This window comes from Bemisia tabaci, chromosome 8 (genome assembly GCF_918797505.1).
Source record: "Bemisia tabaci chromosome 8, PGI_BMITA_v3".
In the NCBI taxonomy this organism is placed as follows: Eukaryota; Metazoa; Arthropoda; class Insecta; order Hemiptera; family Aleyrodidae; genus Bemisia; species Bemisia tabaci.
Genome location: NC_092800.1, coordinates 40,657,080 through 40,675,608, shown reverse-complemented (window position 1 = coordinate 40,675,608; position 18,529 = coordinate 40,657,080). Strand labels below are relative to the sequence as shown.

Sequence of the window (18,529 nt, the reverse complement as noted above, 5' to 3'; positions counted from 1 at the left end):
AAATGAACTGACCAAGCCCCATCATATAATACCAAACTTAATTCGGCAATTGAATTTTTTACATGAAAATGGTTTTGCAAATTTTTATGCGAATTTCAGTGAATTTTCCGCAAAGCTCGAAGTGAATTCCTCAAAATTTTCCATGTGTGCGGAATGTGGCTTGTGGGTGTCCTTTCTGCTAAACACGGCCCAATTGTCTATCGTATTATGATGCATTAATTGGATTACATTTTGCAAAAAGGAACCACTATTTCTGGCTAATTTTAGACAACATACATGCCATTGGTTTCCCTATGCAGGGAGGTGCTTTTATGGAAGAGCCAGGGCTAGTGGTTCCTTATCGCAAAATGCAATCCAATTTTGATCCGTATGAAATGAAATAGTAATAATTTTTATCTTTGTATTGGACACTTTGGCTAGTCTTCGTTTTTTATAAATTTTTTTTAGAAAGGTCCTTGAAAGGAGAAATAGACGTTTGAACAGCATGAATGTTTCCTCGTAGAAAAATATGCAGAACATATCAAAAATGTTCAAATTAACCTGTAAGTGAGAAATTAAAATACGTGATTTACATTAAAAGCAGGAAATTCAACCTCCCGTTTACAGTGGAAGAACAATGATAAGTCTAGATCAAATCAGTCATTGACTGTTGTGAGCGGTCGGCATGCAAGGTCGTTAAATCGTTTCGGCCCAAACCGCAAATTTCCTCAACGAGCCACCATCACTCCTGGATCCACCGTTTTATCTGCAATCGATTCGATGGTCCATTTGGCAATGAATGAAATATAGAAATGACAATAACAGTGTTGGGACGACTCAGCCGAATGTATCGACGAGCTGAAACAACACCAATGGATGCACCATTTTGACGAGCCCCAACAAAAATTTGGTCCCTGGAATAGAGAACATTTAAGCCCTCAGCTGCTCATCTACTTTTTCACATGTTTTTTACAGGCTTTACTCCTCAGGTGACGTGTCGAGAGAGCTCAAAGGATATTTGGGTCACATGAGCACGATGTATTCTATCTTTCTTATTGCCATCGTCTCAGTCGATTATTGTAGATGTTTAAGAAAAGCTCGAGGAAAACAATACGAAACACGATAGACGAAGCTGACAGACAGTTGATATCCGGTCTATTCGGCTGTAAGGCCTAGAGTTAATACAGCATTAGCGCATGTGTCACATTTCGGCCGAAATATTCGAGTTTTCTCTCTTCGATTTCATTTGTCCATTGTTGCCCTCCAAAAGTATAATTTCACTCACGATCGTCTTACATAGAAATAATTTTGACCGGTCTAGTTGCGCTGCCGAAATTGTTCAAGTAGGGGAGGGGTCTACGGTCGAAAATTTCTCATGGTAAAACGTTCCTCTAAGTTATGAAAAATGAGTTTTTCATGGTAAAATTTTCTAGTCATGACGGGAAAGGGATCCAGACTTTCCGGACTCGGACTCCCTTGATTAAAAGCCTTTACAATGAACAATGCAGAATTGCCACAGTCAGGAAATACCGGTAAATGTCAGGGAATTTTTTAGTGTCAGTTAAAACCTTGAAATGTCAGGGAAAATGACGAAAATGCCCGGGAAAAATCCTCAAGTCACATTTATTTGCCGTCGAGAAAAGGTTTGCCGTTTCAAAGAACAAATTTGCCTGAAAATATTTTTAATCATGTCTTTTTCACCAACCGGCATATCTTCAATTGTTAGGGAATTTCACAAAAATCCATCAGCAGGGTGTCTACAAGTTCGGAAAGTCCGGAAATAGTACTGATTTTTTAAGGGCGGTCCGGAAGTGCTGAAAAAGGGCGGAATTTCCGCAAGAAGGTCCGGAATTTTTTCATTTTCGTCGCAATTTGAGCGAGAATTTCAAAATTTTGAAATTTTCCGAATGAAGCAACTACAAAAGAGCTGAATTTTTCTGTTGAGGAGGTACTGAATTTTTTGGGAATATACTGAAAAAGTACTGTATAAATACTGATTTTTGGCCAGTCTGTTTTAGCAGACACACTGAGCAAGGAAGTTTCAGGGAATTTCTGCTTCTAAATTTTGTGGCAACCCTGACAATGGTAGAACCACAAATTTCCCTCGAAGTTCCCTACACAAGAATTTTTTCACGTGTGAAAAAAAAACCAACAAGAAAAAAACTGCATTTCTTAATCCCAATACACGAAAAAAGTCGTTGAGAATTGGAATTATTTGGACGTATTTCTGCCAAACGGAACCATGTGCATTATGACGTGAGCCCTGTTATACATTTATTCTTATGGGTCTCAAGGCTCATGCCTTAATGCACATAGTTCCGTTTGGCAGAAATACGTCCATTTAAACGAGCCCGTAAAGGAAAACCAGTCGTGAAAACCCGCCGGTCGGAAACGAGGAACCGGAGCACTCACACACGGCGGCGACGTCGGCCAACACCGGGATCGCGCGGGAGCAGCGATTGTGAATGCAATTGGGAAATAACCCATGACCTGCCCGTAACTTTTATTGTGTTTATTCAGTTGGGGAAGGGCGTTGTCGATGACGATGACATCTCCGCGCCCCTCCCCGCCCCCCGCGCCCCCGTCTCGCGCCATTCCCCTTTTCCAATTTCCCATTTCCTACTTCCTATCCTCATCCATTCCGACGTCCAAACCCGGGCCCCGACCCAACTCATCTCTGATCAGCTGATCGCCCTGTCCTGTCACACATACCGGCGCCCCTCTGACGTAAGGGCGTATCTCGATTTCCACGTGAGCCTTGTTATACATGCAGTGCGATGTATCGATATATCGGCCGTTTAAACCTATGGAAAAGTATCGATAAACAGGGTGTTCGCAGCGAACACCATAATAATCGATATTTACCACAACTTCAAATGGGGAAATATCGATAGATCGCAAAGCATGCTACGCTACTGTCTATACATGTTCATGCTTTCTGGGGCTCATGCGAAAATCGAATTACGCGCTTACGTCAGTGGAGCGGCGATACGTTCCGAGGGGTGAATGCCGTCGCCCCCCCCCCTCCCCTTCTCACCACCCCGCCCAGCGCAGTTGCACTACCGTGCTAAGGAAAAACGCACTATGAACATATAGATGTTGCCGAATTTCACTGTATGGAACGTTCATTTTTGATGAACTTTACGAATATTTTGTCTTGATACTTTCGGAAATTGTTGATTAAATTACAGTGAATTGCTCTGAAAAATTTGGAGAAAAATGTCGCTAAAAATTCGTAATTTATTGAAGGAAATCCGGCAACACCTGGAAGCTCACATGACGTTCTTACTTAGCACGGCAGAGTTGGAGGTGTCTGATTTAACCACCGATCGCTCGTTTCGTGTTCATCGGCCAGATTGAAATCTACGCTACGTGAGCCCTGTCCACGGTGAAGCTGCAAAAACCGCGTATCTCGGTTTGCGACGCTGTCGAGTTCCTGCCATAATTCATATTTTATGGGAACTACTTTTTAAAATGCACCCTGTCGCCGGTATAGCTACACGTTTTCCAGGGCTCAGGTGAAAATTGAAGTACGCCCTTAAATCAAAGGAGTGACGGAGGTACTTGACGCACTGCCGTGCTAAGGAAGAACACCGTATAAACATTAAGAGGTTGCCAAATTTCCTCCGATTAAATATTTATTTTTTTGGAAATCGATGAGCATTTTTCTTTAAAACTTCCACATGCTTCAGATTAAATTGCGAATAAAATGGAGAATTTGCATCCAAGTTTCTTATTGCTTTATCTGAAAGTGCTTAAAGCTGATTTCACAATATTTTTTATAATTTTTTTCTGCTATGGGAAATAGTATAAAAATCAATTTAAAAGTGAGAAAATGCACCGCCTAGAGACGTCATCTGGCGGCATTTTCCATTTGAACACATGTATTTCAACGGATTAGCACATTTTGTCATATCTCCTCCAATAATTGTTAAATTCATGAACCAAGGGTATCCTCCGTGTTCATTTCACTTAGTAGTTTCCACTCAGACACGAAATTCATCAAATTTCAGACACTTGCAAATTCTCTATTATCTGAAAAAAATTTGAAGAAAGAAATTCACTAGTTTCCCAGAAAATTCATTGTGTATTCCTGAAAATTTGGCAACGTCTGAATGCTCGTCCGTTGTTTTTCCTTAGCACGGCATCATGGAGTATAGTAGAGAGATGAGCGGAGTGGTTGTTGAAAAGTTGTGGCAGAATTTGCGGGTGTCGCGGCCGCGTAGCGTGTCGCCGGCGGCGCGGCCTCGAACAATACTGCAACTGCCCCGACCCCGGGCGGGGGGGGGGGGGGCGGCCCGGGGCCCAGCCCATCGCCCATCAAGTAATTGGGGCCCGTCGCCCCCGGCTACACCCTGCGCCTTTTCCGGACTCAATGACCATCGCGCCGTGCGCCGCGTTTATCTCCAAGATCCAATCCGTATCCAGAACCCTTACTCGTGTTTTTCATCGACTTATATCTTTGTGTAATTGCACGGAGTCAAGTATTGGGCTCGTACCTACATGAGGAGATAGAATAGGTACACAGAAATGGCCAAAAAGCTCTGCGGGCTGATTCTTGAAATTGATAGACAAAGCTATAGACAAAAGATACAACAGGGATATGGAGGGATCCTATTGGTGGAAGCGGGTGGTTGCAATGGACATAGAAGGTAGGTAATAGACTAACTAACGGGAACCAAGGAGATCCTTACAATTATAGTCCATCATTTTCTCCCTTATGCCGCAATCACACGCTGAATGAGGGAGCTGAATGTGCGGCTTGAATGTGGACGTCGACGATTCTCACGGACCATCGGATAATGTCGGATTTGTCTGAACTATTCGAATAGATTTGATACGCATCTGGATGAAGATAACTCGAATTTGCGGTATTTCAGCTGTTGAGCGATGACCGTTGACTTCCATATTCAGCCAGCTGCCAAATTCAGCGTGTGATTCCAGTATATATGTCTTTAGGAACCACCCATTTCAACCAATAGTATCACTCCATACGCCCTATGTCTTCTTTGTCTATCGCTTTGTCTATCAATTTCAACAATCAGCCCGCTGGTCACACGTTCAAAGTGAAGCTTCCAAGTGGTGGACACTCAGCCTCGTGTTTTCATTTTTCCAGTTTTTCGTCTCCGCTGGTACTTTTTTTTAAGTCAGCGTCTAGATTCGTCGACAGATATCGTCGGAAAGATAGATTCGCTCGAGCGTGCGAAAGCAGTTGTCGTTTCCGCGATATGCCCTTGGCTTTCAGCTCCTCCCATAAGCGATCCCAACGACAACAAATTCTTCAGTGAAATAATGGAACTCTAATCGACTCTATCCGTAAATCGAGAATGTATGAACCTGGTTTTAGAATACGTTTTCTGTCCATCCATATAGTACCAATCTTGGATACCGGCATTTTTACGAGTTCAAGGAAAGGAACGTACTTTGAATCATGAATAATTACCGAGTGTAACTGTCTTCCATAGGAAAATAGGCACGCCATTCGCATCTTCAAATTGAGAGCCGGCGTTCAAAATTTCGTTTCGCAAGGCGCCTTCATCCATTCGAGGAGATAACTATTGCTACACACAATATCCTTTGTTATATACTTTGTGAAATGAAGGCGTTACATAGACTAAATATATTCCCCAATCCACACCGTCTAACTTACGGTATAATGTAGATGGACGCATATACCCAGAACTAGCCCATTTTCCTTTCACGTTACCTAATTCGACGGTGTAAGTCGGCAATCACATAACTCGTTTGCGGTGTATGAAAATCTCCGCATCTATGTTATTTTTTTAAAGGAGAACAAATTGGCATCATTCCCTAAAGTTTTTGCAGAAGTTTCTTCCCACAGAGAAGAAAAATCACGGCAGTTTTAAAGAATTCCCGTCGAGCAGTTTGCCGTTTAAAAAAAATAAAGTATGACAGGAAGTCTGCGACGTCGCAAACCGAGTTATGCGATTGCCGACTTACACCGTCGAATTTTTTTAAGGGCTCCTTCATTTTCAGTTTCATCGTATTTCCTGTCCACTTTTAATTTTAATTTTTTCATGTATTTATTGATGTATTTGTTTTTTATCGTTTACTTAAGGGGTTGGTTTTGCTCTAGAATTCCCTTTGGAGCTGACGCGACAAAGTTCAAGAACCCGTAAGCCGAACAAATCATTAATTTTCTTCTTCCCTCTTTTCTGTTGCAGACGAGCTCGCGGATTTGCAGTCGGTCAATTTGTGCAAGTAGCAATTTGGTATCCCATCAGGTATGTATGAAACGAGGTCCCTGCGCCCTACGCCCTGACGCTCTGGGCTCTTGGGTCACTGGAGTTCGTGGGCGATACGTGGCATTTATTATGAAACCCCTTTCCTCCGCCAAATTGAGGTCAAATCGATCGATAAATCGATTCTTCCGGTACAAAAAACATTTATTTCGACAACACGTGCTGCTTGAAAATTTAGCAACGAATAGCTAAAAGTAGAGACGAAGGGCGTCCCCTTCGAGAAAGGGTGGCGCACAGTGGATCGAGTCAATTCGAGAGGTTGGACATGAAATTCTCGACTAAAACTTCAAATTTTGATGTTTATTTCGCCATATTTTTAATGTCAAGGGGTGCTCCCGGATGAAAATGTCACGAGAACTCCAATTAAACCAATTTTAGAACCTCAAAATTTTGCATAAATGGAGTTATAAGCGTTTAAAGTTTCAAAAGTTTGTCCGACCTCTCCTATTGACTCGATCCACTGTGTGGCGACAGGGGGTTTTAAATGAGATGGGGGAGTACACCGGAAAAAAGTTGCTTAGATCTAGAGTCCAAACCCTTGAGAACAATGACAAGAAAAAATACTCTTGCTTCAATCCGATTTTTGCTTGCATCAAAAGGAAATCCACTTGAATTAAGAGGCTTGGTCCTCGATTTAAGCAAAAATCCGATTGAATCAAGAGTATTTTTTCTTGTCAATGTTTTTAAGGGTCTGGACTCTAGATCCAATGTGTTTTTTTTTTCCTATGCAGGAGTTGATATTAGTAGTTTTTACTGCGCGAATCGTGTTCTACGTAAAATTCTGGTGGAATACTTCACGTATTGCGCCAAACAGTGCGGTCGGCGTGGCGCGCATATTAGCGCCTACAAGACGGCATGAATACTTCTCGCATTGCGCCAAACGAAGTGCACCGGTCAGATGTCAATGTTTTTAAGAGTCTGGACTCTAGATCCAAGCGGCTTTTTTCCAGTGTACCTACTCCCTGACGGGTTGTGAAAAGACCGCGTTTTGTGGCAATTAGGCGTCGCAGAACGCCAGAGAGCGCTATGAAAGCGACTCATATGTATGTATAGCTAAAAGTAACCGAGGGAAGAGACCACTAAATGAGAAAGGATTAGTCTACAGCTTAACCGTAATAAAATCTAATGAACCGAATTTTCTGCGACAAAAGTGAAGTAAGAAATGTCGGACTGTCGAATGCTTAAGATATCCCATCTTGAAAACCCCGTTTTAATGGTATGAAGATAGCTTAACTCCCTTTGCAGTTTGCTCAACACGTTGCTCATTGCAATCATCATTAAGGGGCTTGTTGATTGTCACGAAATGTTATTTCTTCAAATATGAGTGCAACACGCAAAGGCAACCCGTAGGTGAGAAGAGATTAATTCGACTCTCACTTTTGCCTCTCCATCGATGAAGTGCGATTTTAGAACTATTATTGCTACAAATTACTCCTTTCAAAGTCCGTGGCCTTTGCTGGAGCCTTTATTATGACATTCCGACGTCATATATCAGAACGATCAGCAAACAAAATTAAGTTTATTTTGCATCAAATACCAAAAAAAAAAAAAAAAAAAAAAAAAAAAAAAAAAAAAAAAAAAAAATATCTTAAAGCATGAAATAAAGCACACCCTTCACATAATTATTCTTCTTCGTATTTTTACATGAAAAGCAATAGACGCAACGGAAGTTAGGAAATTAACCCCCAAGGTGATTTATATTAACAATTACATTTAACACCGCTAAAATGCAACGAAAATCGTTGAAACGTTGTGACTTTTACTTTCTCCCCTTCAACCAATCTTAGTTACGAATAAATGCTTTACTCGTATTTTCTAGGGGCGTTTATCTCCTACAACTTCCCGGTGTAAGAATATTTTTGCGCACGTAAGATTTTGAAGTGGAAGCGTGTGATGGAGTGCTTTAGTTCGTACTTTGCCTCACTAAAATGAGTTGGGCTAATGCACGTTTCAATTGAAATGGAAAAGTTTAAACTTGTAGTCTGTCAGCTACACCACAAAGCACGCTTGGTCACAAAATTAAAAAGTTTCGACTCGTATTTACGAGAGGACCAAATTTTACTGGAAATATTCGAGAAATTTACAATTTTAGTACTTTTTTGCAACGTTGTAAATCTTGCGAGATCATCTGAAAAGTAGAGTAGCCTCTATCTCGACTTTCAAACGTCAAATCGAGTAGAAATTCACATAAGAAAATTTCAATTATCGGCTCGCTCTCAGTAATTTGTTTAAAAAACAAGAACTTCCGCAGATCTTGTTCCTATCTCTAGAATGCAATAAAATAATAGGTTATCGTTCAGTAAATTTTCCTGACCCATGTTTCTGAAATTTAAATAGCTCCTGATACAGGTAAGTGAAATTTTGCCACCAATTTTTTTTGTAATAATCGCTAAAAATTAAAAATCTGAGTCAATGAAATTACAATCTGAAAGTAATATCCGTTTGACAGTAGTGTCGTAAAATTACTAGGTTTGAAGGAGTATTAAGAACAAAGAAGAAATGAAAAAGGAAGAAATTAAAGAATTTCCTCTACTGGATTTGATAAAAAGTCAAGTGAATTACCTCACTAGTAGATTTTAATGACTTGCCCTCGGAAACAAACAAATCAATTACGGTTCTCCCAAATTTATGGTAGCTCTGTATCAATCTCAAATTTTGTAAAAACATTAAATCTTGTTTCCGCCGTTTAAACTCAAATTCAGCCGATGGGAAAATATCGGTATACTATGAATGTATCCAGACATGAAGCAACGCAGTTGAATCGTACTGTTTAGTTCAACTAATTCCCATTTGATTCGATGTTAAAGGCCCTCTGAAATCTCATTCAGTCGTTATTTTGAACTGAATCGGTCTTCTTAAGGGAAGGAGCTATTTAAGCGGCGACCAACAAAATGACCCCTAAGTATTAGTCAGAAAAACGCGTGTTTTAGTTTTTTTTTTTTTTTTTTTTTGGGGGGGGGGGCAAGCTGGGAATAGTTGAAATGGACCGCGTTTAACAGAAAGGAACCAAACCACATCATTGCAGCAATTGGCAATCAGCAATTCAATTTTTCACAAGAGAACGTTTAAGCGGATTCGTTTGACAATATTAAGGAATTTGCCACGTACTTCGCAGAAAATTCACTGAAATTTGCACTCAAATCCGCAGAACTGTTTCCATGGAAGAAAATAAAATGCCCAATCAATAACGCAATATAGCCGATGTTGCTTGGTTCCTTTCTGCTTATCGCGGTCCAAATATACGAAGAGTTCACTCAAAACTCAACTCAACAACTTTGCTGAGCACCGAAGGAGGATCGAGAGAATCCTTCCTCCGTTAGATCAAGAAGCAAGACCTCGTAAAATCCCTCTCGAGAATTCCGGTCGGTCTTGATTTTAACCCCGGCTCACGTATGTACAGCTTGTCGTATCGTTTTTATTTGAAGGCGCTTTATCCCGGCGCTCCTGCCGCACGTGAGCACTTCGCGACTCCGCCTCGGGTGCGATCGTCGGACGCAATTTCTCTCCGGCGTCGCTGCCGCACTCAGAAAGAACGTATCAGCATTCAAACGTTGCCAAAATTCACCCAATAAAACATCAATGGGCCTGTTGCATGCAAGAGATACAGCCGCGCTAATAGACTTTTTAGAGGTTAAATGACACGAAAATTACGATGGTCACATTAAAAAAGTCTGAAATACACTCCTTACTGCGCAATTTGCGTTGTTAGGAACGCGCTTTTTCAAATTTCCCGCGTCTGGGGGCAGTTTTCTAATCACCGGAAACGAGCAAACGGCGGGCTCGGTGATTTCGGAAGATGCCGAGTCGTTGTTGTTGTTGTTATTTTTTCCTTCAGTTTGTTTACAAACCCAACGTGATCTCCTACAGTGGTCCATATACGCTTTATGCGGTAACCAAATCGATCAACTTTTAAATATCCAACGCAATCCTTCTACATTTCATTTCACGATGTCACGAGCTCCGATTTTTAGGTTATGTTGTCAGTTTTAGTTGACCGGAAATAGCCGCGAGTTGCCGTTAATTGTTTCCGTTAGAAAACTGCCCCCAGACGCGGGAAATTTGAAAAAGCGCGTTCCTCAAAACGCAAATTGCGCAGTAAGGAGTGTATTTCAGACTTTTTTAACGTGACCATCGTAATTTTCGTGTCATTTAACCTCAAAAAGTCTATTCGCACGGCTGTATCTCTTGCATGCAACAGGCCCATTTCCTAGCAATGGTATGAATATTTTTCTCTGAATTTTTCAGATACTTTAGGTCAAAATAGCGTGTTAAAATATCTGAAAAATTGAAACGAAAAGTATCAAAAAGTTTCCCGGAAAATTCGTGTTTTATTGAAGTAAATTTGGCAACACCCACGGGCTCATCCCGAGTTTTCCCTTAGCACGGCAGGTTGAGTCGCAGCGTTTTTATGTTATTCGGCGAACGTGTCTTGGGTTCGGATTTGGACGGAGTCGCGACCAGCAGACTCGACTGTAAAAACTGCCAGCGACTCGGTTTATTTGCACGTGTGAATCTTCCTAATCGAGATAACAGTAAACCCCCCGGTTTTCTTTCAGTTTTCTGCGTTGTAGTAAATTGTTTTATCCTTTTATCCTTCTTTTTTTATTTTTTTCATGTTTCAATTTCAGCACTTACGTCTTGGGTCATTTGTGAATTGTAATACCCAAGTGACTCGGTACACTGAAAAAAGCGCTTGGCTTCAGTATGATTATTTTTGAATTTGCCAACAAGAGTTTCTTTTCGTCTCGATTTAAGCTAAAGTTCTCTAGGAACAAAGAAAAAAAAAATATTCGGGATAAGCGAAAAAGTAGTTTTAATGAAACAACACCGTTCTTGATGCAAGCAGAACATTTCTCGACAGCAAATTTTACATTTTTTTTCCAGTGTTTATTCCTCATGATGATTCTAAGAATAAGCTCATAATTTCTAAAGCATCACAAAACGGGAGATGGTGTTTAATCATCTCTGAAGAGATACATCACTTTTGCTTCGTAGTGTTCAAATAGTAGAGAAACCATGCAAAATTGAGGACTTTTTCGGTAAAATGGGGTATGAGGCTTGCAATGCTGCTAATATATTGTGACATTTTTCATATATGTAGAATTCGCAGGAGTTGAAAATTATTCACGGTCGACTTACTTCCTGACCATAGCGAGGAAAAATTCAGAGCAGATTATTCTGGGATAAATTCATAGCAGAACTGTCGTATAAGTTACTTACAACCAGAGAACTACGTTGCACAATGCATCAGATGCCTCTTACGCCCTTTTACCGATAAGTGCCTCGATTTATTCATGTAGAAATTTAAAAAAAAAGCGCGTTACAGCCAAAGCTTTACATCTTTTTTTCAAGTCCGTCATATAGATGGATCAGTTTAGCTAATTGATCACGAAATATTTCATAAATCTCCCCATTCTCTTCTCATTACGTCACCAATCGAAATCATCATCCATTGAGGGACTTGACTCTACAGTATGGACTTGCGGCGTGTACCTAATCCATAATCGCACTTGTATCACTTTTGCTTAATACCGTCGCATCGATTGTGTCTTGGTAAGTGCAGGAGCATGTGTACTAGGAGCAAGTCAAGGGAGAAGCGCTTAAATGCAGTTGCATGGAGACAAATAAAAAATAGCGGGCATCAACTTGACTGTCGGTCGGAAATCAAGTTATAGAGCTTCAGGCTTCACACTATTCACGCGAAAAATCTTTTAATCTTCTTACTCGGGCGTCATTCATGGTCGGGCGCAGTGTTGCCAATTTTCCGTTCCACGATGTTTACAGGCTTACAGCAATGAAGAAAATCCCTGGAGAAGTTATCCCAACTACGTCTAGGAATTTCATGGTCGTTTTTCATGTTTTATCCTTTCGAAATTTTTCTGTATCCTATGAGTTTTCACGATTGTCGGAAGGAAAATGCATCAGGATACTTCAAAAATCAACTTGATAGGGCAGGAAATTTCCATCATTTTCGTTAAGAAAAAAGCTTAGTGAAAAAACCATTTGAAAAGTGTTGGACGACTGCGAGTTAAATAAGAAGAACCGAAATCATCAGAAAAATTTCTAATATATGCAAATATTTCTCCAATCCCTTTAGATCACTGATAAAAACATTTAAAAATTCCTTTCGTGTCACGTGTTTCAGTGTAAATTTGGAAAAAAAAGTCACATGTTTCCTTTTCACTGCAGTACAACACTCCGGACAATCTCGGAATATTATACTTTAGATCGGGAAAATCGTAAACTCGGAGGTCAATTTCATCGTAACATTTGTGTTAGGATCTGTAAAACGGCACCTTACCTGCCAAAAATTCAAAATTAAGCAATTGGTACACTAGCGTAGAGGAAGAAAATCTGAAAGTTTTGACTTGAAAGCTCAAAAATTGAGGGATATATGACGTCATAGAGTTCCAAGACAAAAATTCTAGAATTTCGATCAAAGTTTCCGGATGAATTTTCAGGTTAAATTTAGGTGAAGAATTCTGACATGCCCTATGAAATGGGTAGCGAGCGCCCTCTGGGGTCAGAAAATTAAACTAAAACCGCGCGTAGCTTGTTCAAAAGTCTACCAAGAGCATTTACCGACGAGAACTCGAAATCGCCAATTTTGAAATTTTTTCCTAAATTCGGCTCTGCTGAACAGATCGCCCTCGGAAGATAAAGTCCATTTTCAGAGACCCTGCCACATTTGCGTCTTTCCGTTCCTGATCAGGAGGGCAAATCTACCCGGGAAACGGCCAGGATTTCCCGGCAATCGGCAACAATGGTCGGTCAGTCTCATGCCGCACTTACCTCGTGCTTGCGGTCTTGTCGGTGACACAACTTAGCTCACCCGATTTACCGAATAATATTGACCCAGATCGCTGAGGCCATAACTCGATCCACCGCACTTGTCTGCCTGCTCCGGGAAAATTGCCCCGCTCCACCGCACCGCCATTCCGGCAGGAAATACACAGTAGATCGAGTCAATTCGAGAGGCCGGACATGAAATTTGTAACTAAAACTGCAATTTTTCAATGTTTATTTCGTCATATTTTAAATCTCAAGGGGTGCTCCTCAGATGTAAATTTTACGTAGAAACCAATGAAGCCACTTTTAGAACCTCAAAATTTTGTATAAACGGAGTTATAAGCGTTTAAAGTTTCAAAATTTTGACCGACCTCTCCTATTGACTCGATCCACCGTGCGCCTGACGATGTGTGTGTATTCTTCACTTAAGGTGCTGTAAGCACAACACTTTTTCGTCACCAGGTAAGTGAAATTTTCATTCAATGTAAGTTCATGAAAATGAAAAAATTGCATAATGCAAGGCACAGATCAGTACCACGAACAATTGGGCGTATTTCTGTTAAACGGAACTAAGCGCCAAATTGAGTTCCTTTTGCCCTGGTAAAAATTGGCAGTAGAATGTGTGTTCCAAAATACTATAGACCTAAAGCCGGCTGTAAGATTTCCAATAGCTTCTGTAGCCGGCTGTACAATTTCTTTTAGCCTTTTATAGCCGATGGCGATTAAGCAACAGCCAGACGATAAAGTTTATGCTAAACGTTACTAATTACGGATACTAGGACTTAGTTAGTTTTTGGACTACCGCTCTCTTTTTGTGCCGTAGTATCTTGATTTATTTTGCGAGGAAAGCTCCGTACTTTTGAAGGATGCTTGTCATTCTTAATTTGTTGGAGCGCCTTCAATTTCTTATGATACTGTGCAATACCTCTGGTGTGAAATAGTTGCTTCAGACGCCGTGGCACGCTGCGGCGAGGCGGGCGGGCAGAGAGCGCGAAACGCGCATTGGCGCCTACAAACCTAACAGGGATACTTCACGCATTGCGCAATGCGTGAAGTATCCCTGTTAGGTTTGTAGGCGCCAGTGCGTCGCCGCTCCGCTTTGTGTTAGGCTCTAATATTTAATCTCGCGGAGTCAGCGTTTTTCAACTCATGATTTTGAAATGTTTGCTCACTCTGTATGGACTACTATTCTCATTTTAATTGATGAAAAAAAAAATGATTCAAAGGAAAATATAATGTGTGTTTTGTAAATATTAAGGTAGTTCCGTATCAAACTTAATGATTTCCAAAGCACACGAATTTCTACACAATTTCTTATAGCCTCTTATAGCCAATGGCGATAAAGTGTAAAGCCCGGCGATAGGAACTATAGCCCGACTGTATACTTTTCTATAGCTTCGTATAGCCCGGCTATATGATTTGCTCCGCTTTCTACAGTCAGCTATATGATTTTCAATAGCCATCTTTAGTCGGCTATAAGAACTCCTATGGTATTTTGAAACACAGCTCCTATCGCCAATTTTTACCAGGGTGAGGATTTTAGAATCCCGGATAGCGCGCTCTGTCAAACGGAACTAAGCGCCATGGAAAAGCATTGCGAGTATAGGACGGAACGAGCATCGCATTTCGCAACACCCGCCAATCCAAGCCCCCCTCCCCTTCCTCCCCCTAAGGCGCTTAGTTCCGTTCGATATGAAATACGTCCAAGTGAATCATCTGCTTTTTGCAAACGAGAAAGACAAAGATAAGTAAAGAAATGAGTTCTAGAACTAACAAAAAATTCTGGAGAAATCATTGCTTGAATGGGAGGAAACACGTCCAGATGTCATCTTCACAAAACATGAGATGCAAGTTTGATGCGATTCGGATTTAAAATGCATACTCAATTAGTGGAGGGAAAAGAGAACTAGATTAATTGGATACATTTCGATGCAAATGGACACTTTTTTTTTCAGTTGTTCGCAATCGTCAGACCTTAGAGCCCAGCAGATCTTGAGCTTAACGAGTTCTAAAATGGCCTTATGCGAGAATCCAGCGTTGACAGGGTTAGCCAATGACCTTTCAACCTCTCTTTACTGTCTCAAGAGTATCATGCCTCATCTCTTGTTTGCAATAAAATTTCGTACCATTATACCCAGATCGTCGCCCCTTTTACGTAAGGGCGTACATCTATTTCCCCTTGAGCCTTGTTGTACATGTAAATCAATGTTTTCTGGGGCTCATATGGAAATCGAGATAGACTCCTTCGTCCGAGGAGCGACAGGATGACTAGTCTTAATGGTGTCATTATGTGCGTTGTGTTGACTGACTTCGTCAGAGAGGAACCACGCACATTCCAAAGTTGCCGAGATTCTAATAAAAAAGATTCCGTCATTTTTTGTAGAATAAATCCAAAAGCTCGTTTTAAAAACGAATTTTTCTTAGAATAATAGCCTTTTTCAACCCTTCATATTATTTTTGGTGTAAACAATTTATGTGGATTAAAATTTAATTTTGAATAGATGAAGTTACACGTTCTGTATACCTCCTGATTTGTTCTTCCACTTTGAGGTCCGTCTCCAGTTGTTAGGGCAAAAGTTCAGTATCGACCAGTGGCGAGGCGTGAATGATCGATTATCGATTTTTCCCCATTTGAAGCTGTGGTAAAGAATCGATTGTTGAGATTTTCGCTGCGAACACTCTGTTTATCAATCCATTTCCATAGGTTTAAATGGCAGATCAATCGATATATCGCAAAGCACGCCACGCCACGGAAGAGAAAATTCCTTTAATATTTCTGAAAATGAAGACGGTCGTTCAGTGGCGTGGCGTGCTTTGCGATTTATCGATTGTTATACCATTTAAACCTATGGAAAAGGATCGATAAACAGGGTGTTCCAGCGAACACCTTAATAATCGATTCTTTACCATAGGTTTAAATGGCATAACAATCGATACATCGAAATTCACGCCACGCCACTGCGGTCGTTCTAGGTTTTCCTGAATTGTAGCAATTTTTTAACGTTGTAATGCATACGTGTTTTTTAAGTAAGTTTGTCTTAACATAAGCACCCTCAAACAATTTGGCATCGTTACTTTTACAACTGGCGTGACACTAACAAGTCTCTCGAGGGTTGAAATTTCTCCCCGGCTATTCGTGTTTGATTTGTTGCCCTAGCCACAGTGTTGCCAAGTGCGAGAGAAACGGAGAGATTGCGGACCACGACCTATTGATCATCGGAATATCTACACTGTTACCTACTGTTTTTCCCCCTGAGAATACCTGCATACATCCACATTTGAGGACTTATATGTAACAATGGCGGATGTGAAAAATTACCTTTTCGAAACACATTCAAAAAACTGTTTTGGCATCGAGAAAATTTTGAGAAAATACTTGAGATGCGATCTTCGAGATCTTACATTATGCCAGAGCCAAACATATTAAACTTTTGTGTGAACAAAACAGTTTTTTAAGCGTGTTTCGAAAAGGTAATTTTTCACATCCGCCATTGTTACATATAAGGCCTCATTTGTGTGTGTTTGTATGTTTGTCGCACTAGGCGATTTTAAAATTTCCAAGGAAACACCCAGATCCGTAGAAACATTTCGCTTAACAACAAAACTGCCCAAGAAAATTTGGAGAAGGCAAAATTTTCAGTCGATCGAATTTTGTCAACTTGGGTTCTGAAATCGAATTTTGAGGTTTCAACGAAAAACACTCTTTAAGGTTGCAAAGAATACTTTGCGAGCTGTTTTATTCATGTTCGCGCCAGTAGCTAGGCGTAAAGTTGCATTTTAATCCGGAAATTTCATGGCTTGAACGTGGCAGATTAGAATCTTAATTAGATTTTTCTCGAATCTATTTTTTTAAACCGCCACAACTACGGGCTTTCGTCGACATTCTTGCGCATTTTCAGTTCTAAATTGGACGCATTTCTGCCAAACGGAACTATGTGCATTATGACGTGAGCCCTGTTATGCATATATTCTTATGGGCGTCAGGGCTCATGTCTTGATGGACATAGTTCAACACTCCTCCAAGTTACTCATCCCGGCACCCTAGTTTTTGTGGATATTTTACCCTTGGCCTTCAATGATTGCAATTCTTGACTCTGTGAGTTAGTATTTGTGAGAACAATATGGACCCCGTTAAGTAGAAAGGAACCAAGCCACATCAGCTATTGCCAAATTTAACCGGGCAATTTAATATTTTACTTGAAAGCGTTTGTGCGGATTTTTGTGAAAATTTCAGTGAATTTTCTGCATAGTACAAAAAAAATTCCTTAAAATTTTCAAAGGCATCCGTACAAACGTTCTCTTGTAAATAATCAAATTGCCCCGTTAAATTCGGCAGTAGCTGATATGGCTTGGTTCCTTTCTGCTAAACGAGGTCCATTTATCCGTATTCTGCCGTGCTAAGGAAGAACGCCGTATGAGCCTTCAGACGTTGCCAAGTTTCCTCCGATAAAAACCGAATTTACTGCGGGAAAATTGTGAATATTATTTTCCAAAATTACGCAATTTAATCTAAAATACCTGAAAATTTCAAGGAAAAATATGCACGAATATTGTCAAAAATACATGCTTTATCAAGAGAAATTTGGCAACTCTCGAATGTTCATACGGCGTTCTTCCTTAGCACGGCAGTATTTTCAACCTCCCTTCTCTGCGCTAGCGTGAAAAACTTAAAAGCTCTAGGCAACCGCGCTGACTTGGCACTGCGTCATTTTCCCTCAATTCCTGCTTTTAATTGGACTTTCTGCCCGTTTATCGTTTCAACTTTTAATAAGTTTGCACCGCAGGTACAGGTCCGCCTTTGAATCCTGCTTCTCATCCCAGGAGTCCAGATAAGGAAATGCAATAAAAAATACTGATTTCGAACTAACTTTGCTCATCGTGTGCTCCCGCAGGATTCTTTTCCTCTGATTTTATGCATCCCTCTCTAGCTCTTTTCCCCATAAAACAGGAAGTCCAGATTAGCCTTAATAGAAAAGTTAACTTCAGGATTTTTAGTGATGACGTAGAAAAAATAGAAAATTAAGGAATTTTTATCGACGAACGAAAGAGTAAGAATTTTTTTTCCTACATCCTATCAACTGGGAAAGCATGGAGAATTTAAACCTCTTGGAAGCATAAATTACCAGGCGTTTTAGGGAGAATCATGCAGGGAGAAAATACATTTTTTTAAAATTAGAAATTGAATCGCACTCTCAGTGAGATTAAAACATGTTATTTTCACCCCATATCATTTTATGATTTTTTTTCCTTTTGCAACGACGGATGGAAATAAAGTTTTGGGGTCTTCAAAGTCGTTGTTATAATGTGATAGAGCTTGTCAAAATCTGGTCCTCTACGCGAGGACCTTAAGGTGAAAAATGAAGTGAATTCAAGATAGCTTTACCACAACTCAGAGGAATTAGTTTTGTATCATTTGGCGCAGAAAACACCCAAAAATTCGTCGTTTTTTCACTAAGGAACTTAACTAAATTTCAATGTTGCCAGACTTTCCCACGCAG

General features: G+C 40.5%; 1 non-coding gene across 6 annotated transcripts in view; it reads left to right on the top strand.

Moving 5' to 3' along the window:
- The window catches only part of LOC109038355 (uncharacterized), a 121,092-nt gene extending 111,938 nt beyond the window's left edge, over nt 1-9,154 (top strand). For 2 of the 6 annotated variants that reach the window (XR_011900438.1, XR_011900437.1), the window contains exon 4: nt 6,165-9,154. This is a non-coding gene — a transcript (uncharacterized protein). The remainder of the gene's footprint in view (nt 1-6,164) is intronic. The other 4 variants (XR_011900436.1, XR_011900439.1, XR_002009574.2 and 1 more) reach the window with 3 other exon arrangements.
- Nucleotides 9,155-18,529: the final 9,375 nt, after the last annotated feature.